The following is a 13,799-nucleotide window of genomic DNA, read 5'->3' on the forward strand; positions in this document are numbered from 1 at the left end:
CGACAACTTGAATAAAAGTCAATGATGTTTATTTATGACAAACTCCATGCATCACAGTAGCAGTAAAAGAAACATAAAATCAGCAGAGAAATAATACAGTTCCTGGGTACTACAGGGTGGCAGGGGCCACAGAGCTCTGGTAGTATGAGACAGTTCTTATTATCTGCGAGTTGGAAAGTCCTTACCAGGCCCGACTGTAGCAATGAAGAAAGCCCAGGATCGTACCAGCTGGTGTTCCAGGGAAAGCTGGACTGCTGTAAATAAAATAGCTGCTGTGGGTTCTGGTTGGAACCAGACAGATGTTGGCACGGAGTGGATACTGGCTGGAACCAGTTAAATAATAAATGAAGCTTGAGAGCGATGCAATATGAATGAAATGTAGAGTTTGAGAGCGGAGAAATAATAATACCGGTGGAGAGTGGTAAACTGTAGAAAGGACACCGGCCCTTTAAGAGAAGCTGTACTCTGCTGGAAGCTGGGCTGGAAGCAGGTAATGTTGTAGCTGGAAACAGATGAATCCACAATGGATCGGAGAGTCAGGCTACACCGCAGGTGGAATGCTGGTGCGGGTCTCTATGGTGGAAGTCTTGAGACAGGAGCTGGAACCTGGAAGACAATCACAGGAGAGAGACAAACAGGAACTAGGTTTGACAACCAAAGCACTGACGCCTTCCTTGCTCAGGCACAGTGTATTTATACCTGCAGCAAGGAAGGGATTGGCTAGGCAATTATGCAGATTATCAATACTGAAAACAGATTGGTGGAAATGATCAGCTGACAGAATCCAAGATGGCTGCGCCCATGCAGACACTTGGAGGGAAGTTTGGTTTGTAATCCATGTGGTAATGAAAACAGTAATGGTGGCGCCGGCCACCGGAGACAGGAGGCGCCAGGCTGACAGGTGAACATCCAACCACGCGGACACAGCGGAGGCCGCGGCTGACGTAATCGCCACTCAGACACTCTGCATGCAGAAGCTCAGGGACGGCGGCGGAGGCCGCGGGAAACGCCATGCCAGGTGTAATATGGCGTTTACTGTGACAGCGTCTCAGAGTGACAGGAGAGGATACAGGAATGTAAACATCAGGATAACAGATGGGATCCGGTCCTGGAGCGCTGAGCCAGCCTTAGGAGGCATCTGATGGGTAAGAAATGGCGTCCAGATACCCGGATCGTGACAGCACCCCCCCTTTAGGAGTGGCCCCAGGACACTTCTTTTGCTTTTGAGGAAACTTGGAATGGAATCTCCGGACCAAGGCAGGAGCATGGACATCAGAAGCATTGGTCCATGAACGTTCCTCAGGGCCATAACCCTTCCAGTCAATAAGATATTGTAGTTGACCGTAACGGTGACGTGAGTCCTGGATCTTGGCCACTTCATACTCAACGCCTCGTTGAGTTTGGACTTTCGGAGTTGGAGGAAGTGAGGAATGAAACCGATTCAAGATCAGCGGTTTCAACAGGGAAACATGGAATGACCTGGGTATTTTTAAGAAGGGAGGCAACTGGAGTCTGTAAGCAACAGGATTGATGACTTGTTCAATCTTGAAAGGACCGATATAGCGAGGTGCAAACTTCATACTGGGAACTCTTAACCTCAAATTCTTCGTGGATAACCATACCCGATCACCCACCTTGAGAGCAGGAACTGCTCGACGCTTCTTATCCGCAAACTTCTTGTACCTGAACGATGCCTTGAGCAGAGCTGATCGTACGCTCTTCCAGATATTGGCAAACTGATGCAAGGTGATATCCACTGCGGGAACAGAAGTTGCTGGAAGCGGTTGGAACTCAGGGACTTTAGGGTGGAATCCAAAGTTAGTGAAGAATGGTGTTGAAGCAGATGAAGAATGATACTGGTTGTTATGACAGAACTCGGCCCAGGGAAGTAATTGAACCCAGTCATCTTGAGAGGAGGACACATAGATGCGGAGGAAGGCCTCCAAGTCCTGATTCACCCTCTCGGTTTGACCATTGGTCTGAGGATGGTAAGCCGTGGAAAACTTTAGCTTGACTTGGAGGACTTGGCATAAACTTCGCCAGAATTTGGCTGTGAATTGAACTCCTCGATCTGAGATAATTTCTTCAGGAAGACCGTGGAGTCGGAAGATCTCTTGTATGAATACTTGAGCCAACTTGGAAGCTGACGGAAGACCGGTGAGAGGAATGAAGTGTGCCATCTTGGTGAACCGGTCAACTACCACCCAGATGGTATTGAACTTGTTGCACATGGGTAAATCTGTAATAAAATCCATCGACAAATGGGTCCAAGGTCGACGGGGAACAGATAGTGGAACCAGTTGCCCCGCAGGCGACTGGCGGGATACCTTATGTTGAGCACACTTTGGGCAAGATGCAATAAACTCCAAGACGTCCTTTTTCAGAGTTGGCCACCAATAGGACCTAGAGATAAACTCCAGGGTTTTTTGGATACCTGTATGTCCGGCAAAACGGGAAGCATGGGCCCAATGCATGAGCTTCTTCCTTAGCATCGGTTTCACAAAACTTTTCCCTGATGGGGGCGTAGAGTCCATCCCTACCGTGGAGAATGCCAACGGATTTATAATAGGATGCTTGTCTGAAGACTCTGACTCATTTTCTTGCTCCCATGAGCGGGAAAGGGCATCGGCCTTGCGATTCTGAGAGCCCGGACAGAACTGGAGTTTAAAGTCGAACCTGGAAAAGAAAAGTGCCCATCTGGCCTGACGAGGGTTGAGACATTGTGCGCCTTTCAGATATAAAAGGTTCTTGTGGTCTGTAAGTATGGTGATTGAATGAGAAGCTCCCTCCAACAGATACCTCCACTCTTCTAGAGCGAGCTTGATGGCTTGCAACTCCTGGTCGCCAATGGCATAGTTGCGCTCAGCTGGGGAGAACTTCCAGGAGAAGAAACTGCAAGGGTGTAAATGGCCATCTTTAGCCCTCTGAGATAACACCGCTCCTACTCCAATGGAGGAGGCATCCACCTCTAAGATGAAAGGAGAGTCGATGTCAGGCTGTTTCAGAACAGGCGCAGAGATGAACCTTTGTTTTAAAAGATGAAATGCTTGCATGGCTTCTTCAGACCACTTGGACGGGTTAGCACCCTTCTTAGTGAAAGCAGTAATAGGCGCCACAATGGTGGAAAAGTCTCGTATAAACTTTCGGTAATAGTTGGCGAACCCTAAGAACCTCTGGACCCCTTTGAGGGTTAAGGGTACCGGCCAATTTTGGATTGCTTGTAGTTTCTCAGGATCCATCTCTAGTCCGGAACCGGACACAATGTACCCTAGAAACGGAATGGACTTGACTTCAAAGACGCATTTCTCTAATTTGCAATAGAGATGATTGACACGGAGACGGGACAGAACCTCTTTAACCCAAAAACGATGTTCCTCTAAATCGTTGGCAAAAATTAGGATATCGTCTAGATAGACCACGACATGACGGTATAGAATGTCTCTGAAGATCTCATTGACAAAATGCTGGAAGACAGCTGGAGCATTGCTCAATCCGAAGGGCATGACGAGGTACTCATAATGTCCGTCACGGGTGTTAAAGGCGGTCTTCCACTCGTCACCCTCACGGATCCGGATGAGATTGTATGCACCTCTCAAGTCCAGCTTTGTAAAGATGGTAGCTCCGCTAACTCTGTCAAAGAGCTCAGTAATCAGGGGTAAAGGATAACGGTTCTTGATGGTAATGTCGTTCAAACCTCTGTAGTCGATGCACGGCCGCAGACCACCATCTTTCTTTTTTACAAAAAAGAAGCCTGCGCCGGCTGGAGAAGAAGAAGGTCGAATGAACCCCTTTGCTAGGTTCTCTTTAATGTATTCCTCCATAGAATGCGTCTCAGGCAGAGACAATGGATAAGTTCGGCCTCGAGGTGGAACCTTCCCTGGAACGAGATCAATCGGGCAGTCCCATTCTCTATGAGGAGGAAGGATATCAGCAGAAGCTTTACTGAACACATCCGTGAAATCTTGATATGGAGGAGGTGGAACATCAGACGACCTGGGGGAGGAAAAACAGACAGGCAATACTTTAAACAAACATGTCTCAGCACAGGAGGAACCCCATGCCAGGATTTGCGTAGTCGTCCAATCAATTGTAGGATTGTGAAGACGGAGCCATGGAAGGCCCAGGACCACAGGATGTGTGGCTCTTGGAATCACTAAAAAAGAAATAAGTTCGGAATGAAGAACTCCCACTCTCAGACGAACTGGTAGAGTCCTTAAAGAAATAACTGCATCAAAAATTTTGCTGCCATCCACGGCAGTTAAAGAAATGGACGAAGGAAGTCTCTCGGTGGGTAGGGACCACCGTTTAACATAGGCTTCGGTAATAAAGTTCCCAGCTGCTCCGGAATCAAGGAGGGCAATGACGTTCCGATAACGTTGAGCAACTTGAAGCGAGACTGGGAGATTACAATCTTGAGGAGATGGAGAGGAGATCATTACTCCTAGCCGGCCCTCTCCTTGGCGAGCTAGGATTTGGAGTTTCCTGGACGTTTGGGACAGGCATTAATGGTGTGAGACGGAGCTGCACAATAAAGACAGAGAGACTCGGAGAGACGTCTTCGGCGCTCAGCAGGAGTTAAACGGGAACGGCCAATTTGCATGGGCTCATCTTTAGTTGGTGACAGTTGGCGAGGAGGAGGAGCAGAAGATTTTGGAGCAGATGATCTTCCACGCTCAGTTGCTCTCTCTCTGAAACGTAAATCAACTTTCGTGCAGAGTGAGATTAGCTCATCTAACTTAGAGGGTAAGTCTCTGGTAGCTAACTCATCTTTAATACGCTCAGATAAGCCATGCCAGAATGCAGCATACAGGGCCTCGTCGTTCCATGCCAGTTCGGATGCCAGGATCTGGAACTGTATCAGATATTGTCCTACAGTACGTGACCCCTGGCGTAAACGGAGAATCTCGGATGAAGCTGAGGTTACCCGACCTGGCTCGTCGAAGATGCGCCTGAATGTTGAGACGAATGCAGTGTAAGAAGATAGCAGGGTGTCGGACCTCTCCCATAATGGTGATGCCCAATCAAGGGCTGAGCCACTGAGAAGAGAAATAATGTAGGCAATTTTTGTACGGTCACTGGGAAAATTGCCAGGTTGTAGCTCAAACTGAATCTCACACTGGTTGAGAAATCCCCTGCAGAATCTTGGAGATCCGTCAAATTTTGCTGGCGTTGGAAGATGAAGACGTGGAGCAGAAATGGGTAAGGTGGGTGGGGTTATAGCTGGAGTCACTGTGGTGACGCGCCTGATCCACGGAGAGTTGTCTGAATCCCATCCAGCCGAGTAGAGAGATCCTGGAGACAGCGGATGATGTGGCCCTGTGCAGCCTCCTGATGTTCTAGTCGGGCTGCCAGTTCTTGCATCGGCCTGGCCGCTTGATCCTGGTCTCCGGCTGGATTCATTAGGTCAGTGCTTACTGTCACAACTGAGGGCCTGAGCTGACGGGAGGCAGCCTCAGTTGTAGGGGCTGATATGTACCGGAACCTGGGAGGTTGTATCAGACCCCTGGACATGTAAGTAACATGAAGAATAACCGCCCGAAGGCGTGACCACGACAACTTGAATAAAAGTCAATGATGTTTATTTATGACAAACTCCATGCATCACAGTAGCAGTAAAAGAAACATAAAATCAGCAGAGAAATAATACAGTTCCTGGGTACTACAGGGTGGCAGGGGCCACAGAGCTCTGGTAGTATGAGACAGTTCTTATTATCTGCGAGTTGGAAAGTCCTTACCAGGCCCGACTGTAGCAATGAAGAAAGCCCAGGATCGTACCAGCTGGTGTTCCAGGGAAAGCTGGACTGCTGTAAATAAAATAGCTGCTGTGGGTTCTGGTTGGAACCAGACAGATGTTGGCACGGAGTGGATACTGGCTGGAACCAGTTAAATAATAAATGAAGCTTGAGAGCGATGCAATATGAATGAAATGTAGAGTTTGAGAGCGGAGAAATAATAATACCGGTGGAGAGTGGTAAACTGTAGAAAGGACACCGGCCCTTTAAGAGAAGCTGTACTCTGCTGGAAGCTGGGCTGGAAGCAGGTAATGTTGTAGCTGGAAACAGATGAATCCACAATGGATCGGAGAGTCAGGCTACACCGCAGGTGGAATGCTGGTGCGGGTCTCTATGGTGGAAGTCTTGAGACAGGAGCTGGAACCTGGAAGACAATCACAGGAGAGAGACAAACAGGAACTAGGTTTGACAACCAAAGCACTGACGCCTTCCTTGCTCAGGCACAGTGTATTTATACCTGCAGCAAGGAAGGGATTGGCTAGGCAATTATGCAGATTATCAATACTGAAAACAGATTGGTGGAAATGATCAGCTGACAGAATCCAAGATGGCTGCGCCCATGCAGACACTTGGAGGGAAGTTTGGTTTGTAATCCATGTGGTAATGAAAACAGTAATGGCGGCGCCGGCCACCGGAGACAGGAGGCACCAGGCTGACAGGTGCACATCCAACCACGCGGACACAGCGGAGGCCGCGGCTGACGTAATCGCCACTCAGACACTCTGCATGCAGAAGCTCAGGGACGGCGGCGGAGGCCGCGGGAAACGCCATGCCAGGTGTAATATGGCGTTTACTGTGACAGCGTCTCAGAGTGACAGGAGAGGATACAGGAATGTAAACATCAGCATAACAGATGGGATCCGGTCCTGGAGCGCTGAGCCAGCCTTAGGAGGCATCTGATGGGTAAGAAATGGCGTCCAGATACCCGGATCGTGACATAGTCCATCCGGTCCAGTAGATTTATTTATCTTAATTTGACATAGTCTCTCCCGGACTACTTCCTCGTTTAATCAAGTACCTAGCATCGGGTCATTATCATAGCTAATGTTATGCTCTACTTTCGTCAACCTGTCCTCATTCGTGAATAATGATGAAAATAATGTATTACATAAATCCACTTTATCCCTATCATCATTAATCAAGACATCCAACTCCCCCTTTAAAGGCCCAATATTCTCCCTTTTTAACCTTTTAGGGGCGTATTTGGATTTAGGCAGTCGGTGTATACGATCCGCTAAAAAATCTGTTAGCATAACCTTTGGAAGCAGTTTAGTAAATATGTCCGTGACAAACTCAGGCAGGTCCACAGCCGAGACAGATTCTGGGATTCCCCGTATTTTAACATTGTTCCTACGTGACCTATCTTCAAGGTTTCCAAGCTTGGCGCGAAGATCGGTAATTTCCGATTGCATATCATCATGAAGGGTAATAAGCTTATTGTGGGCGTTAACCACTTCCTCCAGTTTGGTTTCCAACCAGTCACTGCATTGTCCCTATTTGTCAATAGACTGCTGGCAAACCTGTAGAGCAGATCTGAATTCTGCTGAGATATCCGCTTTAAAGAAGGCTAACAACTGCTTCATTGAACCAAACATTAGTGGAGCATCATCTCCAAGGTTGGCTTGTGTATTTGGAGCCACAGCAGAAGGCTTTAAAGGGCTGCATAGAGCAGATAGTTTGTGGGTTTTTTTGGTAGAGGAAGCACTTTTGGTAGGATGTGGAGAATGAGTTTAAAGAAATTAACAGGTGGGGACCCCTGTCATTTCCTTCTGCCATTTGGGCAGCATTGTCGCAGACAGTGTGATATTAAATCAAAGTGCACTGGTGAAGTATGTTATAATAAAGCAAGTGAGAACAGTTATATAGAGACCCAAGAGGCATCACATCAGGGTGTTACTGTATACATAATCTCAGAGTGTAGGGGGTGGAATGAGCATTCACATGTAAAGTAGATGTACCAAAAGCATGATAGCACCCGCAAACATTGACATCAACAACAGTTAGAGAAGGGCAGGAGTATTCACCAGACAGTACACTTGGTAACTGTGATGGTGTAAATATCCACCTAGGAAGTGTCTACCACCTGTTGTGGACAATGAGTAATGTAGATAATGGTATAATTGGGGTGATATTCCCCTCAGTTACTTAATATAACAACCAGGTGGCAGTGTTGGCATGTGAGGAGACCATATGCAGCTATATCCCCTTGTAAAGGCCCCAGATTTGGAGGCAAGTGGTCCTCTGTGAAGGGGTGGGAGAGAGAGTGGTGTGATGCTAGAGGAGAAGAGTGGAAACAAGGGGGAGAGGTGCCTGGTTATAGCTTAGAGGAAGGCTTGCAGCAGTGCTGCGATTTTCACCTCCTCTCACAAAATGATGACCACTGGCAGTTTCCATCTGTGGCAGGCTCTCCTGGACTGAGGTACTCCAGTGCCACCACCCTGCTTTCCAAGACACAGTCAGTTTGCAGTGCAGAGGGTGGGAGGTGCATATCTAGCAGCTGCACCAGGTATCAGGCGGACAGAGCTCACAGGTGAGGAGAGGCCGACCAGCTGGAAAGATGCGCGGGCCAGGAGTCACAATGTCCATTGCTGGGAGTGCCCACTCAGACATGCCCTTAAGCCGCTGGGTCGGGACACCCATCTCTCTTCAGAAAGGCACAGGTACTGCGGGGTTGGGGAGAGCCGCGGCTGTCCAGCGAGGGTTCTCCGGTGGGAAGTGTAGGCAAAGCAGTAGTTCTGGAGGTCTGGGACGGCCACAGTGCATACTCCACACCCCAGCTCAGGAGGCAGACTGGGCCGCAATGCGCGTACCTCCTCAGTCTACTGCAGGAGTAGCAGGGGGTAATCAGTGTTGTAGGAAAGGGTCCGCTGGGGCAAACAGGAAGGGGGGAGACCTCAGGTAAGTCAGGGATATCGCTAACAAAAACCCTAATATAAAGAGGGTTTGCAGGAGCTCACAGAGAACACATCTGGCTGCTTAGGCTGTAAGGCAACGCCCCCAAAAACTTACTTTTTTTTTACAATCTTGAAATCACTGGATTTACTCCATGAAAATAATAGGAATGTTTAGACACATTGCTCTCACAAGTTTTCATTAATAAAAATAATATATAGATACAGTGGTTTTGAAAATTGCCAATAAAATTGTCCAAATAACCCACCAAATAAAAGGACAAAAGTTGAACACAGTGGAGCAATATTTTTCATTTAGGAATGCATCTGAGTGATTCTGTGCATGCTACCTGATTTTGGTAATACAGAGTCACAATACAAATTTTGACACACTGTAGCAGAAATGTATGGGCTGTTCCTGGACAGTGACTGGGAGGTAACGGGGGGTGTCTAAAAAGGCGCGCAGAGATATTGGGCTAAATGTAATAGGGTGGAGTTCTAAATAAGTGAGAGTTTAGCGCTAAATTTACACTTTTGTAGATCTTGGACATGTAATAGGCTGCGAGAACATACAAACTTGCATGTTATTCGCAAATCCACTGCTTGAATGGCTGCATGGAAAACATACAACTCAGATAATGTTGCAAGTTGTAAGAAGGTGCGAGTTTGGTAGAAGGTTTTGGCAGTCAACCTATTGATTCCCACCCTTATAGTGAATAGGGTAAGCGTTCATTGGCTGAGAGAACCTGGGGCTGCTGTTTATTGGGTGTGAGCAGGCAGACTGTCATTCAGCCAATCCTAAGGAAGTAGCTGCTGATTGGCTGGTTACTCTCCTAATGACAGCACTAACGTATGTCCCAGCATTTGCCTAAAGGAGTCCTATTTTTATACACATAGGGTGTCATTCCGACCCAATCGCTCGCTGCAGTTTCTCGCAGCGTAGTGATTGGGTCGGAAGTGCGCATGCGCCGGCACCACAGTGCGCCGGCGCATGGCAGCCGTTGTTGCCTAGCGATAACCTCTGAGACAGAGACGGTCGCTGGGCAGGAGGGGGCTGGACGGCGGCGTTAAGCCACCATCAAGGGGGAACGGTCCTGCCAACGCAGGAATGGCCAGACCGTTGGGGGGGCAGTGCATGGCGGCTGCTTGACATCACATGCAGCTGCTGCGGGACAGGGTGTGACGCGTAGCTCCCGGGCCAGCACGCTAAAGCTGTGCTAATTGGGAGCTACTCTGGAAGTGCAAAGGCATCGCCGCTGTGTGATGCCTTTGCACTTCTGTAGGGGGGCGGACTGACATGCGGGGTGGACTAGCCCTGTGTTGGGCCCCCCCCCCGCATGTCAGTGTGAAGGATCGTAGCTGTGCTAAATTTAGCACAGCTATGATCATCTCGGAATGACCCCCATAGAGCTTATCTTGTCCTGCATGGAATGGGTGATTCGGTTTGATTTTTTTCAACCCTTGTATGCCTACTGGGCAAGATAACCCGATCTTTACTAGGGATAGGTGAATATAGATTTTTTTCCCCCTCCCATCTAGCGGAATCTACATGGACAAGTGGACCACATACCCCAAGTATTAAAGCTTTACTGCTATGGTGTGTGTCCTGTTTTTATTAAAATTTCTATTTTAAAGGGGGACTATAGGTACCAGTGGGCCCTTTATGTCCTGCACATTGGTACTTGTGGTTCTCCAAGTAACAGTATGTGGGTGTGGCTTGCTGGAACTTGTAGTCCTCCTGTTAAAAAAATATTATTTATACACTTAAACAAATGGACAATCAACTTGACACCCACAGCCTGCTTTGGCCACAGGAACCCATAAAGTGTGTTTTTTGGCTGTGGTATTGCCCCCTACCCCCCACTCCTGCTAATGGAGCCCAGCACTGGTTCTAAACATACAGGTGACCCCTACTTATTTTGCTTCCTTATTTTTATAGAACCAGGACCAGTCCATGAGCCTGGTGCTGGTTTTTAAAATTAAAGAAACCCCACACATATATTTCCATGAATGTTTTGAACCAAGGCCTGCTGAAAGAGCCAGGGCTGGTTATGCGTTTGGAAGGGGGCTGCATATTGATTTTTTTTTCTTACTTTTGCACAAAGAAGCATACACAGGTCTTTCTGGTCTGTGCATGCTTCTGTCAAACTCGTACTTTGTAGTGAAACTCACATTACAAGGTGCGAGTATACCCACAAAAAAACTCTCTAAGACTCACATTTTTAATAGCCTTGAACTTTCTAATTCATGGGCTATTACATTTGTGAGATGCGTGACAAACTCACACCTTAATATTGTGTAAGTAGTTGCGAGTTTGATCCTGAAAATTGACTTGTACCCTATTACATTTGGCCCATTGTAGCTAATTGTTCTACGAGTGTGTTGTAGAAAGTGGTTGCACTCATAGATGCAGAATTATTCATATAGTAGGGCATATTCAGATGGATATACCATAGTGCAAGTTTCAGCAGACACTGAAAGTTGGCATCTTAGACCTTACACATTTGGACACATGGATGTATACCAGGGAATGGCTTTCTAGTGGCATTGGCAAACGTTATATACTTGACTAAAACAAATTATGCAGACACAGATACTGCTGTTTCTAACTCAGAGTCAAGCACTCAGAAATCTTTTTGAGCTATCTGATAAGAAGCAGAGAACTCCCAATAATGGCAATCATGTATTGAATAAGGAGGAAAATAAAATGAATACATACTCTTTTGGATGCAATATCACTTTCTTAATATATTTGGTGCTTTAGTGTTTCATTTAGTTAGGAGAGCAAGAGTAATTATATTTATTAATTACAATAAAAGAGCAATATTAGTTAATTATTAATTTGTATTGACCAGGCCAAAATTTAGTATTTTAGGATGTGGGCACCATTTGTAAAATAATACAAGTTGTTCCCATCATAAATACATTTTTAATGCCAATTAACAATTAATTAATGTTAATCCTTTAATAGAAATAATAAATAATATTGCTCTCTTAAATTCAACATTTTTTTGCACCAAAATATATTAATAAAAAAAAATGTTTTTATAATGTTATTTTACACTTTTATCATTTTGTAATGTTTGCCTTCTTTGAAAGTGTATAACATGGACTCATCTAAATTACTAAAAATAAGGAATAACAGATATCAGACAAGAAGAGAACACTGTATTACACATTTATTTGCCTTCAGTAAGATCATGGAAAGACTCCAGCATCTTTCCCAGTGGTAGCTCCTTATCAGATGGGCCATCAGTTTTCTCTGATTCTCCTGCATACTCCACCACTGCCACGACTATATTGGTCTTGAAACTAATGTAGTTTACAGCATTGCCTAATCCTCTTTCTCATCTGGGGTCTGGGTAGTTGGGTTTCCATGAAACATTCCTTAAAACAGTGGGGATAATTCAGATGTGGTTTGAGTTATTTTACATGCAGCAGAGTATAGATTACCAGTATTGTGCACATGTGCAGGAGTTATTCTGCGACTGACTGTTATTTAATGAAAATAAATATAACTTCAACAAAACCTTCTTTCATTTTCAGCACCACAAACTTCTATGTTAGTAGAATTTTCAGATAATACTGTGTATGCGTTCTCTTAAGAAGGTAAAAAAAATACTGAAATGTTTGATATTAATTGTGACAGAATGAACTGTCAAAGGCCCATTCTAACAATGTGCTAGTACAGATTTGAGCAGTCAGCTATTGTTTTTAAACAGGGCCAGATGTGTTGTTTTATTCTGGGCCATTCACTTCCTGCAGAAACACTCAGAACAGGAAGCTGGCAACAGCTCTGATGTCACAAATAACTATAAGGGCTTAAAATGGTAGTGATTGGCTATCATCCACTATCACTAGACGATTAATTACTTCAAGATCCCATTGTCTCCCTTAAAACTGAGTCAGAAACTGAGGAATGAAAACAGCAGGGGGATCTCATCATGACTCATCTCTTTTGCAGACCCTCATTAAACTCTTCAAATCATGGAAGAGCTTTTTCTAAGATAACCCTCTGGAGAGGTTTTAGTGGTGGATATTTGAACCCTATTTAAATGAAAGATGCAAGAGAACTCCGTGGTGTGTGTTTTCTTCTGCAAGCTACTGGTCTCAGTGTGTTCCAGTGTGCTGATGACTGTGCTTGGGAGTATTGTGGCTACTGGATTACAAGCTATTCTTGGGATTGCAGACTAGTATGCAATTCCTGGTTTATTCTACAATTGTGGAATTGCAGAATTTGTGAGTCTGCTATACAGAAACTATATCAATTGTCTGTGGCCCTGTATAAGTATATCACATCTGGACATCAATCATAGACCGTGTGGGAGAGTCCATAGTCTAACAGTAAACTGATGTTTATTGGAATCTTTTTGTCTGGTTTTAATTTCAAATGAATCTAAATGTGTCTATTATATAGCTGATTTAAAGTACTTCTATTAAGTAAAGCTCTAATAAATATATTCTTGTATCTTTTTCTGTCTCCTGTATTTGAGAACTAACCCAGAAGTCCTGAGGTAGACTGTCCAGAGTTAAGGTTATAATAATCTGGGTCTTCAAATTAATCCTGCCTGGAGATTTATGGTTTTCTGTGACCTGAGTGTTGCACCTTTAATATATTGATATAATAGTTGAGAGGGCACCTGGAAAAGTTGTGTTTTCATTCTGGAGTGCCACCCCTAGCTCTATTCTAATAGAGCATTTTGGGGATGGATCTGGATTATGACAGTGAAATTGCATGTAACCTCCCTGATTTATGGGAGTGTCATGGGAGTATCGTAGATGTGTACAGATGGAGCCACACTCATTGAGCGTACATCGCAGGCAGGGGCAAGTGGCGTGCCTAGGTGTGCCTGTGCCTTGGCCTGCCACCAGGCATGCTAAGACACTCTCTTTCACATTGAAAGGGGCGCATGTGTATCTACGACGCACGTGCACCCCGTTCGCTCCTGGCGGTCCACCTCGCCGGGTGTGACTAGGCACAGACGTAGCCACGATTAGCGTGGCTCCAAATGTATATAAAGCTCTGGGAATTACTGAGTCTTGCGTATGTGGAATGGAAGTATAGATATTAATGATGAAAGTTTCATCAGTTTACGTTAAACCAAGGTACATCATT

General features: G+C 45.7%; 1 long non-coding RNA gene across 1 annotated transcript in view; it reads right to left on the minus strand.

Moving 5' to 3' along the window:
• Positions 1–11,847: 11,847 nt before the first annotated feature.
• The window catches only part of LOC135057591 (uncharacterized), a 59,618-nt gene continuing 57,666 nt past the window's right edge, over positions 11,848–13,799 (minus strand). The window contains exon 3 of the long non-coding RNA XR_010244223.1: positions 11,848–12,070. This is a non-coding gene — a long non-coding RNA (uncharacterized LOC135057591). The remainder of the gene's footprint in view (positions 12,071–13,799) is intronic.

Source organism: Pseudophryne corroboree, chromosome 3 (genome assembly GCF_028390025.1).
Source record: "Pseudophryne corroboree isolate aPseCor3 chromosome 3, aPseCor3.hap2, whole genome shotgun sequence".
NCBI lineage: Eukaryota > Metazoa > Chordata > Amphibia > Anura > Myobatrachidae > Pseudophryne > Pseudophryne corroboree.